This window comes from Narcine bancroftii, chromosome 9, assembly GCF_036971445.1.
Source record: "Narcine bancroftii isolate sNarBan1 chromosome 9, sNarBan1.hap1, whole genome shotgun sequence".
NCBI classification, from domain to species: domain Eukaryota; kingdom Metazoa; phylum Chordata; class Chondrichthyes; order Torpediniformes; family Narcinidae; genus Narcine; species Narcine bancroftii.
The window spans coordinates 110,469,875-110,486,112 of record NC_091477.1 but is presented as its reverse complement, the minus strand read 5'-3'; the positions used below and the strand labels follow the sequence as shown (position 1 = coordinate 110,486,112).

General features: G+C 40.2%; 1 protein-coding gene across 22 annotated transcripts in view; it reads left to right on the top strand.

The window, feature by feature from the left end:
• The window catches only part of irs1 (insulin receptor substrate 1), a 111,453-nt gene that overhangs the window by 5,977 nt on the left and 89,238 nt on the right, over window positions 1-16,238 (top strand). For 12 of the 22 annotated variants that reach the window (XR_011344302.1, XR_011344305.1, XR_011344307.1 and 9 more), the window contains 2 exons: window positions 13,758-14,640; window positions 15,436-15,536. The exons of 5 other annotated variants lie outside the window; for them this stretch is intronic. The gene's annotated coding sequence lies outside the window, so the exon portion shown is untranslated. Of the gene's footprint in view, window positions 1-5,843; window positions 5,929-13,757; window positions 14,641-15,435; window positions 15,537-16,238 lie in introns of all 22 variants that reach the window. 5 more of the 22 variants (XR_011344303.1, XR_011344304.1, XR_011344301.1 and 2 more) reach the window with 3 other exon arrangements.

Here is a 16,238-nt window from a genome sequence, read left to right as displayed (position 1 = left end):
CCATGTACTTCTCCGATGCCTTTAAAACATTGTAATTAAATTCACCTCTACACTTTCTCTGGCAGATCTTTCCATTTACCCAGCACCTGTGTTTCAGATGCCCCTCCGATCTCTTTTGAATCTTTCCCTTATCACCTTAAATCTATGCCTTCATGGGGACACAGACTGAAATCATTTTAAAAATTTATGCAGTCAGCAGAAATACTTTAGAAGCCAACTAAACTTGACTTCTTCTATGGGACCCATAAATTTTGAGCAGAGTCCTAAGGTAGCCAAAACCAAAAAATAAGGTTGAGAAAGGGCAAGTACTGAAAAAGATAGGAATCCAGGCACGAATCCCGCTTTCAAAACTCTGGAAATGAGATGATCAATCAATATGTGTGCATTATCGCAGGAGCAGGCAGATCTGACTGTTATCTCAACTCTACATTTATATCTACCTGTTGGTTAGCATAGCAGTTAGCATAATGCTATAACAGTGCCAGGGATCGGGTCCGGGGTTTGAATCCCATGCTTTCTGTAAGGGGTTTGTACGTACTCCCCCATGTCTGCATGGGTTTTCCCCAAGGGCTTTGGTTTCCTCCCACCATTCAAAATGTTCTGGGGATTATTGTATAACTGGGTGGCATGGGCTCATGGGCTGAAATGGCCTGCTACCGTACTGTATGTCTAAATTTAAAATTTTAATAGCTTCTCTAGGTACTTCTGCTTTAGGGACTGGGCTCTGTGTGATAACCTCCTAAACGGGTGCATTGTTTAAAGTGGTGCATTGGTTGAATGGTGCTGACACATTGTAAGAGAATACATTGAAGTAATGATGCAATTAATATTGCAGAAGATTGTATTTACAATGTATAATGAACAAAGTACACAATAAAAGTTCTAAAATACAGACTGCTCAGGGATTGGGTTGGTCGGATTTTCTGGATTCTCAAGCAGTACTTTTAAAATTCAAATTTAAGGAAAATAAACAGATATATTTTGATAGTTTATTAATAAAACATTTTTTCATATAAAATACAAAATTAATGAAAACAAATAAATGTTTTTAAAAATATTTCTATGACTTCCGCGTGGTTGCTTGTTGCCGCTATGCATCTGTGGCACCTACCCATGCATGCACGCGTGCACACTAAAATTGAGAGGTTTTGAGAAGTCCAGATTCTTGAGTGATCCAGATTTCAGCCGAGAGTTTTCGAGGTCTGGATTCTTGGGTGGGTCTGGATTTCTGGCATCCAGATTTTTAGACTTCTACTGCATTTTTGAAAATGCTGCATTTGCAGGTGACACATGCTTACAATGATTTGAGTTTTAAAAAGTTTCAAGGGATAATGGCAGAACCTAAACTGGATATGATTAAACTGGTCATTGATAAATACGTATCTTTTGATAGCAGTATTAATGACACTGCCCATGATATTGTTGTTTGAGAGTAGATAGCTGGGCCAGCAATTATGAAGACTAGAATTTGTTCTGCTTCTTGTGAATGTTTCCATTGTACCTTTAGGATGTCTCAAAGCCCATTACCTTTAATTGGTTTCTGAGTTTTGTTCTTATGCCGACCAGTAGCCAATTTTTAGAGTAAGGCCCCACAGAAGTAATGAAAGAAATGGACTGTTAATATACACTCTGGTGATATTGATTGGAGGAACATCCGGAGCCCTACACACAGAGGGATGGAACCTTTTAAATACTCATACTTTCCTCATTTTACTTCTTCAGCACAGCATTGATGTACATATCAGACGAGATTATGTGTTCAAGTCTCTGGAATGGAGCCTTAACCCACAACCTTCTGGTACTAATCCAAGCCTGCTACTGCTGAGCCAAGACCGATGCTGTTTCAAATCACTTATATATAGTGGAAATGAAAATAGTGTATCTAACTCCTGGGGAATCCTGCTCATGTCTCTTTTCAAAAAGAAAAATTGCCATCTTTTCAATGCATCCAATTTTTCAACCAATTGCTGGTTAAAATTGATACTTCTGGCATGTTTTAGCCCTTTATTAATGAGGTGGAAACTTGAAGAATAGTCTCATGGGCTGGTGTTGGAGAGACCCTGTCTTCTGGGTAATCAAATGTAATAGTTGATGCTTTCATAAAAGGTATTTGGAAAGAACAGTGTAATATTTTGTCAGTTTAAAATGATAACATTTCTTCAATTAAAATTAAAGTAAAAAATACATTCTTTTTATCAGATTGAAAATCAGGATGCTTTAGTCACCAAGTACAATTTTTTTATTTGGTGCAACTGCTTTATTTAGGGACATAAGTAATAGGAACATGTGACTGGCAGAACTTAATGACACAGAAATTCAACCTTGCATTGCAACATACACTAAATTAGTGTCTTGCAGAGGGCTTGTGCAAGTAAGAATATATTTTGGCCTCTACAAGTAGTACAACAGAGTATGAATTACTAGGTCTTTTGCATGGATACTGTTACGTGCCCAGAGGATCCCAAAACTCAACAGCAATAGATATTCACTAAGACAAATGGTTACTTAAACAAAAGTTGGTTTTAATTATCTTTAAACATGAAAAAAGAATCACACTTTAACTTAACTACCTAACTTAGCCCCCTTCTAATTCTAAGCGCACATGTATGTAATGTGTGTGTGTGTGTGTGTAAGTTCAGAAAAGTTCTTTGGTTCACAGTCTAATCTCAATTCTCATTCCTCTAAGTTCACTGGTTGCAGGCAATTCTTATACTGTGCACAAAATTTAACATTTATAAAGTGCACCAGGCTTTGCTGCTTGAAAGGTAAATGGTTACCGCTCAGGAAGGTTCTTGTCAGTTTTCAAAGAGTGATTTGTTGTTCCAAGACATCCACAATTGATGTACTTCCATCAGCCACTTCAGCGTCTTGCTGACGAAACTTGCCCCTTCAGGGTTCTCCAGATGATAACCTCTTTCTTTCAGGTCACCACAGAGTTCCTTTTTGTTTAATTTATTCCTAGTGAAACATTAGACAGCATGAACCACAAGGGCTTTGACCAGGCTGTCTACCAAATGGGGCTTTCCACAAGCTTGTCCTGTTCTAGTCCCAGCTGCTTCTGCTGGCTGTAGCACTGTAGAAGAACTCTCTCTCTCTCTCTCTCTCTCTGTCTCTCTCTCTCTCTCTGAGAGAAAGAGCCTGTTTGACTCTCTCTGCTTGCAAAAACCACAAGACCCTCTTAGAATAGCAAGCTCTCTTCCAGACAGAAAGTGGCTCCGACAAGATCTTTCATCTGTTGACTTTTGTGAACAACAATCCATTAGTGGTCTCTTGGGCACTCTCCAAAGCTCTTGCAAAAGCTGCGGAGTTGATATGTCTAGCAGGGCTCCAGTAATTTAAGTAAGATCTGTTTGAAAGTGTTTGTATGTGATCTACTCAATCAAACCTTTGCCAAACATGTGTATACACCCTGCCACACTACATACAAAGGATACACATAATTTTGGAAGTCACATCTTGATCACAATCTGTCATTTTAACTGTATCATGTACCACCCTGATTAATCTCTTAAAATGATCATTCTCAACTTGGAATTGTTGCCATATGTGGTGAAGAAGATTAGTGGGAGCCATACTGAGGAGTGCCAGGATGTGCAAGGAAATAGACACCCATTTCTCATATATTGATTGGGTCAAAGTGTAACAAATGGCCACTTGGAGAGAGGATCAATACCCTCCAGTGTCCTTCCCCACCAACTCCCTCCTCAAAAGAAGTCTTTAATTGAAAATAGATCAGAAATCTGGTTCATTATTGCATCTGAGCACATTCCATCAATATTTTCTGTGTGAAGGTCTCAAATATCAATCTTGACAATATCTAAGCTTTAAAATCATACACATACATGTTTCCTTCTCCTAAGGCTTATTTTATGTTCATTGGCCAAATGTTGCAACGACGACATAAAATGAGTTGAGTGACAATTGTTATAATATGCCATATATACTCGTGTAAAAGTCGACACCCTATTTTTGGCCAAAAATGTAGGAATTTTCCATATATCATGTCATAGTGGACCCTAGTCTCTCACCTCAGCTCCAGCCACCTGCAGACCGGAGCTCCCAACACCTTGTTCATGAAATCTCGCCTCAGCCCCAGCTGCCCAAAGGCCGGAGCTCCCGACACCTTCAATGAGAATTGCTTTGATCCAGACTTGTTTCATTCCCCAGATAAATAACTCTTTCTTGCCCTCCCTTTCTAGGATTTTATCAGCCAACCAGATGGAAAGAAGTCCATTCGACAAAGACAAAACTTGATTAATTCTGGATCAAGATGACCCTTTAGGGATAATGTAATAAACATTATCACCACATTGTCTTTTCTGGTCAAAGGCTCTAGTGAAAAACAAACAAACTAAGACCATGTAATTTATTTAGAAAACACCCGTGGAAATTAATTTTGAACCCTTGAGGCAATTGGACAAGTCCCAAGGCTCCGCAGTAACTCTTGAGTTCCAATAATGTCAGATACTGTGGGCTGACACCTTTCAAAATGACAGAGAACTCACACACCCATTTGCTGCAGTAATCAGACCTGTAAAGTAATAACAATACCAAGGCTGCATACTTTCTAGAGAAATACAAGATGCTCCTAAATATTGCACATGCTAGAATCTTGAGCAAATAAAAAGATGCTGGAGGGATTTAGCAGGTCAGGCAACATCCATAGAGAGAAGTGGTCAGTCAACATTTCTGGTTGGAACCCTTTTTTGAGACTAGAAAGGGGAAATATCAAGCATAAAATGGAGGTGGGGACTAAAAGGGGTCAAGAGATGATACAGGACAAAAGTAGGCAGGCAAAGAAGAGGCAGAGGTAAAAGGAAGAGACCACTGGAGATAGAAGAGGATTTGAGCGAAAAGCAATAATATATCATATTCTTCCTGGTCTGTCCAAAACTCAATGGCATGAACATTGAATTTTCCAATTCAGATGATTTCCCACCTCCATCTGATTCCACTTTTCATCTGTCCTTGACTTGCTCCTGTACTCACTTTTCTCTCACTCGTCTCCCCTCACCCACACTTCCCTTAACTGCCTCACCACCTCTCCTACCTTTTGTCCAATGCCCTCCCCACTATTACCCCCATATGCTTGATATTTCCCCTTCCCATCTGAGTCCTGACCAGAAATGGTGATCGTCATTTTTGTCCATGGTTGGTATCTGACCCATTGAGTCCCTCCAGCTTCTCATTAGAATCAGAAACCAAATTTTATTGTCATGAACATGTTATGAAATTTTTTGTTTTGTTGCAGCAATCACAGTGTAAATATTGACATAAACCACCTTATCAAATAAATAAAAACAGTGCAAGAAAAAGACAAAGTAAGGTAGTGTTTATGGTTAATTGTTCATTCAGGAACCTGATGGTGGAGGGGTAGAAGCAGATTGTGCTGGTAGGCAATTGCAGTGGGTCCAATCCTTAGGTATGTGTTAATTCTGGCTATGACCAACCTCTCATTTCATCCCAGGAGATGTGAGGGCTACTGGAGGATAGTTCCCTCTGCTCTTCTTGGGTACCAGGATGATTGATGCCCTTTTGAAGCAGGTGGAAACTTCTCACTGCAGCAGTGAGAGGTTGAAAATGTTGGCAGAGATTTTCAGTACCCTACCAGATATGCCATCAGGGACTAACATCCTCTTAAATGACGTTCTGACGTCGGCCTTAGAGTCAGTTATGTACTTTCTAGTCATGCATCCTAAGTAATCTATCACTTTCTAATTCAAATCAATTAGACAGAATGTGTCCTTTTCATCATTTATATACTACCCTTGCATTACCCTTAAGCTTACACTCTGAAGTGAGAATAACTTCAAAGAATAGTCCTTTTTCTTCTGATTTACCAGATCACACAGTCAATTGGATATCAAAAAAATGAACATATCTACAGGGTTTTCTGCATAAGATCTGTACGTGCTATTTGATGGAAGTGTAAGTACATGAAATGATAATGTTTTGTTTTGCATTGAACATAAAATTCAGTCTCGCAGTGATTGCCACTGCCTGGAGGTAGCTTACAGTTAAAACTAGTTAATTATCAATTGTCAGTGCTGCTACTCAAATGAAAAATGTTTTGCCTTCAGGGCTAATCATTCATATCCTTGTGGTCTGTAAATGCTTTATCAACATGCATTAGGGATGAGAAACCGAGATGATGAACAAGCTGTTGCAGCAAGTTGAATGTAGCAGAGAATGAGCTGAAGGATTAATCAGATGTGACCTTCCCCAGGTGTTTCAACATTGAGGTACATTTTTCAAATGGGTGTTGTCTTCAGATAGATAGATTAAAGCATAATTGAGGCATTAAGCAGAAGTAGAAAAATAATCAAGAATAGTCAGTACAGAAATGTTGCTTTCATCCAGTTTGAAAGTAAGAAATTAGTAAAGTTTTGCCAGTGTTCTTGCTGAAAGATTGGAAATTAAATACGGAGAGCATATAGCATGGTTTATGAAAGCGAGTGAACAATCTGAATGGAAAACACCGGAAACATTGAATGTTAAAATAAATGGAGGTATTTGGTAAGTTAAACAGCAAGAGATTTTTATTTATGAAGATAGGTTGAGTTGTCTGGGGCTGTACTCATTGGAATTTAGAGGAATGAGGGGATGTTATAAAAACATGAAATTATGAAAGGGACAGATAAGATAGAGGTAGGTAAATTGTTCCCATTGGTGGGGGAGACTAGCCTCAAGGTTGAGGGTGGTAGATTTAGGATGGAGATGAGGAGGAACAGTTTTTCCCAGAGGATGGTGAAGCTATGGAATTTGTTGCCCATTGAAATAGTGAATATATTTAACACAAGGATGGATAGATTTTTACAAAATAGGAGAATTAAGGGATATGGGGAAAAGGCAGGTAATGGAGATGGGCCTCTCATCAGATCAGCCATGATCTCATTGAAAAGTGGAGCAAGCTCAAAGGGCTGGATGGCTGACTCCTGCTCCTATTTCTTATGCTCTTACAAAGGAGCAAAATAGTGGGCATAAGACTTCTCTGTACAATCTCATATGGCCATTCATGGTGTTTACTGGAACTGTCCGTGAACTACTCTTTGCAGACGATGTCGCTTTAGTTGCCCGTTCAGAGCCAGCTCTCCAGCACATGACATCCTGTTTTGCGGAAACTGCCAAAATGTTTGGCCTGGAAGTCAGCCTGAAGAAAACTGAGGTCCTCCATCAGCCAGCTCCCCATCATGACCACCAGCCCCCCCACATCTCCATCGGGCACACTGAACTCAAAACGGTCAACCAGTTTACCTACCTTGGCTGCACTATTTCATCAGATGCAAGGATCGACAAAGAGATAGACAACAGACTCGCCAAGGCAAATAGCGCCTTTGGAAGACTACACAAAAGAGTCTGGAAAAACAACCACCTGAAGAAACACACAAAGATCAGCGTGTACCCACGCTCCTGTTCAGCTCCGAATCATGGGTCCTCTACTGGCATCACCGACGGCTCCTAGAACGCTTCCATCAGTGCTGTCTCCGCTCCATCCTCAACATTCATTGGAATGACTTCATCACCAACATCGAAGTACTCAAGGTGGCAGAGTCCGCAAGCATAGAATCCATGCTGCTGAAGACCCAACTGCGCTGGATGGGTCACGTCTCCAGAATGGAGGACCATCGCCTTCCCAAGATCGTGTTATATGGCGAGCTCTCCACTGGCAACCGAGACAGAGGTGCACCAAAGAAGAGGTACAAGGACTGCTTAAAGAAATCTCTTGGTGCCTGCCACATTGACCACCACCAGTGGGCTGATCTCGCCTCAAACCGTGCATCTTGGCGCCTCACAGTTCGGCGGGCAGCAACCTCCTTTGAAGAAGACCGCAGAGCCCACCTCACTGACAAAAGACAAAGGAGGAAAACCCCAACACCCAACCCCAACCCACCAATTTTCCCTTGCAACCACTGCAACCATGCCTGCCTGTCCCGCATCGGACTTGTCAGTCACCAACGAGCCTGCAGCAGACGTGGACATACCCCTCCATAAATCTTTGTCTGCGAAGCCAAGCCAAAGAAAAGAAAAAAAGAAAAGGTTAATAATATTAGATGAGTCAAAATTACATTACAACTTTGATTATCCGAAATGATCAGGACTGGGCCTATTTTGGATAAAAGATTTATTTTGGAGAATTTGTCATTTAAAAAAAAAATCAGCCTCTGATTCCCGGTCTCTGATTTCCCCATATCTGATTCCCCACCTCTGATTCACGGCCTCTGATCCAGGTCAAATCATTTGTAACGATGTTTAAACAACAACAAACAACAAGGTAAGGCTTTTTAAGCATTAAAATAATGTTTAATTCTCTCCAAACAAAAATGCTGGCCACTGCCAATCACTGACACCTCCCCACCGAGGCCCCACTCATGCTAGGAGCCTGAGGTCCGCTGCTGCCGGCGCTGGGAGACCAAAGTCCTGGTCAATTCAGCTCTGAAAAAATTTTGGATAAATGAGGATTTCTGATTTGTTTAAATATCCTCATTTATCCGATTTTTTAAAAAAATAATTAAAAAAAAAAATTAGGATAACAGGATTTTGGAGAATCCGACTTCAGATAATCGGAGTTGTACTGTACTATTGTTTCCATTTAAATGTGAGTCAACAATATACTTCTGAAGACAGTCCATCAAGAATGTGGTCAAGGAAAGGTCAATTATTGATATTGATATCAAATGCAGAGCCCCAAAGGGCTACCCTAATCATTGCAGCAGTGGATTTTTTTAAACACTGCAACTCAGCAAAGTATAACTGAATTCACCTTTCAAATTCCATTCCTTTAATCTGACATGGGCAATCTTTCATGCAAATAAATGACCTCAACACCTTTTTAATCATTCAATCTTTGATCACCGAATCAAGGCACAACCTCCTGACTCTGGTAAAGTAGTCTGCCATTTTTTATGTGAATTGTTTAATATTCACTTAAAATCCTCTTGTCAGTGGGAGGCATAAACCCCACCAGGAAACAACAAATAGTCTCTTTATTCCTCTTGTTGCAGTTATTCATTGTTGGATTTTGATGGCAGTCTATATTTTTGTTAAAAGTAGATTATATTCAAGGCTCAACTTATAATGCAGAACGAACATTAAAAATTGCAACTGAGATAACTCTCTCTCTTGGCCTCCGTCGGTTGTGATCGACCATGGGGATTGCACCTCTGGTAGTCACTTGTTTGTTTAGCAGCATCGACTGTAGCTATGGAGACCAATCCTAGAAATGCAGGCTCTGCCACAGTTGCTGCAAGTATAGGTCATTGTTGAATTGTTGTCCACTGTGCTCTTCGCTTAGCTCTCTGCTCATCAAATTGACTCAAGATCACTCTTTCACCTTGATGAAGAGTATCTCGCCATTTGTTGCGGTCATCTGCTGTATCCTCCCAGCACTGTGTTATCTTTAAGGCTTTCATGATGAACTTACAGAGGTCCTTGAAGTGAAGCTGAGGTCTACCAACGTTCCTCTTGCCTATTGCTAATTCTCCTTAGAGGATGTCCTTTGGCAGTCTACCATCCTTCATGTGATGGACATGGCCCAACCAGCGCAGTCTGCATTGTCTTAACAGCGTGAACATTGTGGGAAGTCCAGTGTGGGAGAGGACCTCAGAATTTGGGACTTTGTCTCTCCAGGTGGTGCTGAAGATGTGGCAAAGGCTGTACAGCTGAAAACTGTTGAGTTTCCTTTCTGTCTTGAAGTAGGTGGTTCAAATCTCGCAACCACGCAGGAGGGTGCTGATAACACATGCATTGTATACAGCAGTCTTGGTCTTTGTAGCGAGTTTCTAATTCTCCCAAATCCGCGAGGAGAGTCTATGCAATTCTGCTGATATGCCTCTTGATTTCAGCATCAAGGGAGAGAGTATTGCTAATGGTTGACCCCCAAGTATGTGAACTCATGGACCACTTCTAGATCATAGTTGTCGATGGTAGTGACTGGTGTTTCCACTACGTACTGGATAAGGACCTTTGTTTTCTTTAGGCTGATGGTAAGTCTGAAGTCCATGAGAGTTTGCAGTGCTGCTTAGTGTGCGAGGCTATAGCAACGTCATCAGCAAAGAGTATATCGCATAGTAAGATCTTTCACATCTTTGTACTTGCTTTCAGGCACGCAGAATTGAACAGCCACCCATCAGACCTGGTGTGCATGTAGATGCCTTCTGTTGACCTCCAAATACATGCTTCAATAGCAGAGAGAAGATACCAAATAATGTTGGGGTCAACACACATCCTTGTTTGACTCTACTACAAATAGTGAAGGATTCTGATGAGTTGCCATCGTACTGAACAGTAGCCCTCACGTTGTTCTTGGAATGACTTGATGATACTACGGAGTTTCTGGGGACAACTGATCTTGGGGAGAATCTGAAAGAGCCCATCCCTGCTAGCATGGTTGAATGCCTTGGTCAAGTTGATGAAACCAACATAGAGGGGTTTCTATTGTTCCTTGAACTTCTTCTGGAGATGACAGAGTGAGAAAATCATGTAGGCAATTAATCTCTGTGTGGAAACCACACTGAGACTCAGGGTAGACCTGTTTTTCCAGAGTTTGTAGATGTGCCAGATTTACATAGGGAAAGACTTTGCCAACAATTCTCAGAAGGGAGATACCCCTATAGTTGTTGCAGTCACTTTTACTACACTTTGTACAAAGTGACGATTTTGGAGTCGTGCATACCCTGTGGTATGGCTCCTTCCTTCCAGCACTGACAAAGGACCTCGTGTAAAGGTTGGATGAGTGAGCTCTTGCAGTTTTTGATAAAGTCTGGAGGGATCCCATCATTGTCAGGAGCTTTCCCTAGTGCCAGACTGTCAATTGTCTTGTGATTCGGAGTTGAGTTCATCCATGACTGGTAGACAATCGATGGCATCAATGGCTGAGCTAGCAACAACATTTCCCTCGAATAGAGCTCAGAAGTGTTCTACCCATTGTTCCATCTGCTTCCTTTTATCAGTGATTATTTCACCACTGGATGACTTCAGAGATGATGTTAGGTTTCCAACTGAGATAACTGCAGAAAAATAAAATTCACTATTATTAATTACTGTCACTTCCAAATATCAAGAGTTTCTTTAGTGGGGGAATATCAGCCTAAGTTGAATAAATGCTTTTTATCCTTTTAAAACAATTAAAATAATGTGTGTGTTGATATTTATTATTTTTAAGTGCACTCTATTGGTGCACTGATTTCATTGCTCAGGGACATAATTGCTGCAGTTTGCAAGCCCTTTTGCAGAATCAATAAGTCTGGGATCTTGGACTAGGTGAACAGGGGACAAGGCATGGGAGTAGCCAAGAGGGAAGCAGATTGTTGATCCAATCCTCAGCAAAAGTGGCTTGATATTGCAGAATAGGCAGTTCCCATAATATTGCAATTTAGGTGGGGCTTGAATTGTGGTGCAATATTATTTTATCTGGAAATACCAGGAATAACATTTACCATATATTTCAGCGTATAAGTCGACATCCCCACCCCCCACTTTCATCCTCATTTTAAGGGTTTTATGGTATATTCGGCATTTAAGTTGATCCTCATTTTCTGGCTGCCTGAGGTGCCCCGTTGACTGGTGTATATGTCGACTCCCATAGATCACATGAATTGATCTGCTGAGCATTGGCTGGAGGTGATTGCTATCATGGAGGGTCCATGCAGTACATGATGAAATTGTGAAGCAAGCTTTAAGTTGAAAGTGATAGAAATGGCCAAGAAAACCAACAACTGCGCGGCTGCAAGAAAATTTGATGTACATGAAAAGTTGATAAGAGATTGGGGGAAGAAAGAAGAGACTTTAAGAAAAATACCAGAAAGCCAATGTTCGATGAGAAGAGGAATCACTCATTGGCCAGAGTTTGAAAATCATTTTGCAGCATGGATACGTGAACAGAGGCTACATAGTCACCCAAAATAAAATAAGAGCATTTGCACTGCAGTGGGCCAAGTCACACCCAGATCTCAGTGATGATTTTGAGGCTACAGTAGGCTGGTGTAATCATTTCAGGACAGAAAAAATCTGGTATCTTGCCAAAAAAACAAAAATTACACAGAAACTTTCAAAAGATCTTGATCATAAAGTTGTAAATTTTCACCAGTTTATTACATGTAACTGGTAGAAACACCAGTTTGCGTTGGCAAATATCAGAAATATGGACAAAATCCTCATGAATTTTGACATGATAGGCAATAGAACAGTGGAATGGAAAGGTGTTAATATTGTGCAAACTAGAAGGACAGGCCACAAAAGGACCAGGTTTACTATGGTGGTACCTATGGGACAAAGTTAAGACCCATGGTGATCCTCAAATGCAAAATTAAACTAAAAATGAAATTCACTGCACGTATTTTTGTACATTTTCATGAAAAAGGATGGATAAAAATGGTGTCAAATTATGGATAGACAATGTGTGGTACAGGCGGTTTCTTCAAAGAAAGGAGTTTTCTGGTGTGGGATATTTTTTGTAGCCACTTAACTGAGAACACTAAAAGTAGATTAGCACTACATAATACTTAGATGATGGTTTGACATCTATATTGCAATGATGTCTGCTTGAACAAGCCATTCATAGACCCCGTGCATGAGGAGGAATGGAATACACCAGTCAAGTGCAGAAAAGTCATTTACAAAATGCAGGGCAATGTGTGCTGCATCTCTTGGTAAGCTGTGTAATTTTGTGCTCAAGGCATGGGATAAAGTTAAAGTAGAGACAGTGATAAAATCATTTAAAAAGTATGGTATCTTGTGCTATTGATGGTACGGAAGATGATTTATTGTGGGACACTAACAACAAAGCTGAAATTGTCTCATCAGATACAGATCGGGACCCATATGATGACGAATGCCACCATCTTTGCTTCAGACATAATAGTGAGAATGATTTTGAAGAGTTCTAAATGTGTTGTTTTCAGACAATTGATAGCAATTTTGAGGGGTGATAATTGTGCTGTTGTTTTCAATAAAAATCTCAATGAAAATCTGTCACAATCAGGTTTTTGGTTTTTAAAGGGTCGACTTACATGCTGAATTGGCTTTTCAAGGGTTGACTTAATCACCAGATCAGCACAGATTAGATTTTGAGCTGAATTTAAGGACTTAAAAGTATATCTGATGTATAAGTCGACCCCCATTTTTGAGAGATTTTTTTGGGTTTCACAACTCAACTTATACGCTGAAATATACAGTAGTTACATGTCTTCACCACAGCTTAGAAACTCCATCACAGAGCATGTTGTACAAGGGCAACAGAACTAAATCATTATACAAAACCACTTTTGAATTGTGATCTGTTTATATCATATAAACCTGAGACAATTGATCAATGTAGTTATGCTTTTTAATGTTTATAATATACAAATCTTCCAAACCTGTAAAGCATGTAACAGTGAAATCAATAAGGTGCAGATTTAGTTCCATATTTATTATTAAAGTGCAACGTTGGCCATGTCACTATATTGGAAATCAGGTAGGGCCAGTTTACAGATTGGTTGGACAGTCACTTAGAGTTACAGAATAATGTACAACAAAAACAGGTCCCACCTTATAGATGCCAACCATCATGTATTCCTCTATACTCACCCATTTACTGACAATTGGTTTGTGGCTGTACATGCCTTGGTGATTCAAGTACTCTTTAAAATATTTCTTAAAAGTTATGAGAGTCCCTGCCTCCACATCTACTCAGTGTATTCCAGATTCCAACAATTCTCTGGATGAAAAGTTCCTGTTCAGATCCCCTCTAAATTTTTTTTTTAATTTTTTAAATTTAGACCTTGCATCTTGGCGCCTCACAGTTCAGCGGGCAGCAACCTCCTTTGAAGAAGACCGCAGAGCCCACCTCACTGACAAAAGACAAAGGAGGAAAAACCCAACACCCAACCCCAACCAACTAATTTTCCCTTGCAACCGCTGCAACCGTGCCTGCCTGTCCCGAATTGGACTTGTCAGTCACCAACAAGCCTACAGCAGATGTGGACATACCCCTCCATAAATTTTCATCCACGAAGCCAAGCCAAAGAAAGAAAAGAAAGAAAGAAGAGACATAAAGTATGGTAACAGGCCTTTTTGGCCCACAAGCCCGTGCCACCCAATTGACCCATACCTACAGTATGTTTTTGGAAGGTGGGAGAAAACCTCAGCACACAGAGGAAATCCATGGAGACATGGGAAAACTTACAAACTTCTGACAGACAGCGTTGGATTCGAACCCAGGTCGCTGGCACTGCAACAGTGTTGTGCTAACCCTACCGCCCCTTTACCCCAAAGCAGGGGTAGCCAAACCACAGCTCACAAGCCACATGCAGCACTTTGACATAATGTGTGGCTTGCAGAAATGTATTGGCTAAGATGGGAATTGTATGAGCTGGTGCTCACAATGGTAGTTCTAGTGGGCGAGACTTGCAATAGTATGGTTGTGCTGTGTGGGACTGTGCTGTGGACAGTGAAATTAGCAGTATTAGTGTGATCCAGGCCGCCTTCTGGAGTTCCTGGCGCCCCGACTGCAGACTCACCACCTGGTCCCAGCTGGACGGCTGCCCATCTGAGCTCCTGATGTCTCGAACATGGACTTACCGCCTAGTCTTTCCCGTCCTCCCATCTGAGCTCCTGACACCCTGAACGTGGACATCTATCTATATATAAACAAAATATTTGGTATGTATAGCATACTTTTTGATTATTGAAACTAATGCAAATTAGCAGTTTAATAACTACAGACATTAGTAAATATTATTACATGTATTTCTTAATATTTATATAATTTATTTGTTACAAAATGTGCACGTAAGAGTAAAAACATGAATATAATATTTTTTTTTATCTCTTACGGCTCTTGATCAATTGAACTTTACCATAAATGGCTCTAAAGTTGAGAAAGTTTAAGACTTTACACTGCTATCTTTTGTATATGTTTTTATTGTAAATGAAGTTTATTTTTGGAAAACAAGACCCTCCAGACATACATAGTATGAATAGGCTTCTTCACTTGTTTTTATTTTCAAGTTCAAGTTTATTATCATCTGACTGTACATATACAACCAGATGAAGCAGCATTTTTCTGGACCAAGGTGCACACACAATACACAACACATAGCACATAATAATCACATATTTTATTTAAATGTAAATTTTAAATTTTTAAATATAGACCTACAACATGGTAACAAGCCATTTTGGCCCACAAGTCAATGCTGCAAAATTTATACCCAATTAACATACACCCCAGTACGTTTGGAAGAGTGAGAGGAAACCAGAGCCCCCAGAGAAAAATCACGCAGACACGGGGAGAACATACAAACTCTTTACAGACAGTGCGGGATTCGAGCCCCAGTCCCGATAGCTGGCACTGTAAAGGCATTGTGCTAACCGCTACACCAACCATGCAGCCCATATATAAGATATCTTGGGTTGATTTACTCAGTTACAGGATACTGTTCTTCAATCTCACAGCCTGTGGGAAGAAACTATTTCCAAGCCTGGCAGAAGTAAAACACGAACATCTGTAGAAACTGTAGTTGAAGTAAAAACACAAAGTTGGAGAAACTCAGCAGGTTAGTGTCCTTTATATTAGCAAAGGTAATAATACGTAACCGGCGTTTTGGGCAAAAGCCCTTATAGCAGGGGTGGGCAACCTTTTAATTTTTATTTTTTAATTTAGATATACAGCACAGTAATAGACCATTTCAGCCCACGAATATGTACAGGGGTTATAGGTTAATTGGGTGGCATGGACTCAAAATGGCCTGTTATCGCACTGCATGTCTAAATTAAAAGGTTGCCCACCTCTTCGTTATAGCAAAGGTAAAAATACATAACCGATGTTTTGGGTTAGACCCTAGCAGTCCTAATTTTAAAGCTTCTACTTTCTTGATGGTAGCCCCTATTTAAGAAATGCTCCCAGTAAATGTTGTCAATACAGAAAAGGGAAATCCCAGTGATTTTTCTCTGCTGTTTTGATGATGCTCTGTATTGACTTCTGGTCTGGTGCTTTAAAGCTACTATACTACACAATGATTCAGCACACTCAATTGTGCTCTAGTAAAATGTTGTCAAGATGGGGGCCAACAGATTTGCTGTTCTCAACCTCAATAAGAAATAAAGTTGTTGCTGCACCTTTCTAACTTTTTTTTAAAATCAAAAATAGACTTTATTCATGATAAATTATTTACAAAAAGAAAACTGTTCAAAGTCTCTTTGCAGCCTTAGTGTCATAACCATACATTTTTATCGCTTCATTTGTTGTAGTAATTTCC